Consider the following 2231-nt stretch of genomic DNA (forward strand, 5'->3'; position numbering starts at 1 on the left):
AAAAGAAGACAAACAAATGTCCAGCCAGTATATGAAAAAATGTTCAACATTGCTAATCATCAGAGAAATGCAAACCAAAACCACAATGCAATACTATCTCATCCCTATTAAAATATCTTATATGAAAAAGACCGACAATAACAGAAGTTGGTGAGGATGTGGAGAAAGAGGAACCTTCATACTCTGTTGCTGGGAATGTAAATTAATACAACCACTACGGAAAAAAGACTAAAAATAGAACTTCCCTATGATCCAGCAATTCCACGACTGGGTAAATAGTCAATAAAAAGGAAATCAATATATCAAAGAGATATCTGCACTCCTGTGTTTATTGTAGCACTGTTCACAATAGCCAAAATGTGGAATCAGCCTAAGTGCCCATCAATGGATGAATGGATAAAGAAAATGTGGTGCATATACACAGAATATTATTCAGCCATAAAAATGAATGAAATCCTGTCATTTACAGCAACATGGATGGAAATGGAGGCCGTTATGTTAAGTGAAATAAGCCAAGTACAGAAAGACAAATATGTGTTCATATCATATGTGGGAGCTAAAAAAAGTGTATCTCATGAAAATATGGAGTAGATGGGTGATTACTAGAGGCCGGGGGCTGGGAAGAAGATAGAAAGGGAGAAGAAGAAAAAAAAAAAAAGAATAGAAAGGTATTTATTACCAGTGATCTATACACTTAACATGATAAAGATGGAAAATTATGTATGTATGCTTTACCTCAATAAAAAAAAGTTAAAGATAAATAAATTACATAAGATTTAATCATTTAGATTGATTTACAGGTGTAGTTTATTCTTACCTTATTCCTATAAATTCAACATTTATTTCCAATGCATAAAATCATAAAATACACTGACACTACCAAAAGAGATCAACCTGAAACACTTTAATTGAAATAGTGCAGTTGACAAAATTAACAGTCTTAATTACTCAAAATGTTTCAAGTTCTTAAACTATTTTCTAGTTAAATGTATTATAGCTTATTCTACCACCAATTTATCCCTGTTCTGTCGCCTATAGCTGTAAGTTGAAGAACATTTTAGGCCTTGTGTCCACAGAAATTCAGAGAAATAAAATTCAAGTTCATATTTGCAGTATTCATTATCATGTTTTATGCATGCATAAACAGGGCAGGTAAGTATCTGCAGGCTTTTTTTCCTAAACTTTGCATCACGTGACATCAGACACAAGTGCTGGACATGAAAACAGAGACATTAACCTTGTGGTTTCCTCCCAGCCTCCATTGTGGTCTAAAGAAACACTCGCATTATAAAAATGTTAAATGGATGATTTCTATAATTTTCCTGAAAGATCTTTGATTTTCATCTATTGATTACCTATTTTGTCCTTTCCTGAATTATATGGCTATTACATTCTCTAATGAGTTTTTAAACCATAGCAATTGGTTCATCCTTTTACATTACTTCGGTGAGCTTCCCTCTGATTTTATACATGCAGCTAATGCTAATATACAATAGTTTATTAGCAACAGTAGGAATGTATTACATATTTACATATTCAGACATACAACATAATTAAATGCTATTCAGCCTTTAATTAATTGCTCTAAATGATCTTGACATATATCTGGGCTTGGTTGGCATTAGGGATCTAAGAAATTAACAACAAAACGATGACCCCAGAAATAGTATTTATTGTAACATCTACAACCAATACATATTAAAATTTTGCAAAGCCAATGCATCCATAAATATTTAAGCAATTTTCCCAAAATGTTTCCTGTCTATCTTATCTGTCTGCAAGAGCCAAGTCCACAAATATTTGTCCACATAATAACATCAACTACTTACATCGGAGGGCAATTTTGCACTCAGCGCCCTTTGTCCATTTTCATTTAATTCTTCTTCTTTATTTTCTGGTCTCTAAATCCTATTAATCCCCCAAACAGAGAGAAGTAGAACATACTTAGAAATTTGGGATCAAATCTAAAAACTGCCACCTAGGCACCTATCAAGTGCAAACCCTGGTAGTATTTCACAGAAGTGTCCTGACACAGAGATCTACATGGGTGCACCAACTCCCAAACACCAACCTGGGGTCAAAGAATCCCTAGACTCTAGACTAACTCCCCAGTGCTTGAATCTATTCTATTTCTTTTCCAGATTTTGTCTGCCTCTGACCTTGCCTTCGCTACCTAAATGTATCAAATTGTTTCCCAAAGACACATGTCCCAGGAAGATTTCTTGTTACTA

Source organism: Propithecus coquereli, unplaced genomic scaffold (assembly GCF_000956105.1).
Source record: "Propithecus coquereli isolate 6110/MARCELLA unplaced genomic scaffold, Pcoq_1.0 Scaffold103, whole genome shotgun sequence".
In the NCBI taxonomy this organism is placed as follows: Eukaryota; Metazoa; Chordata; class Mammalia; order Primates; family Indriidae; genus Propithecus; species Propithecus coquereli.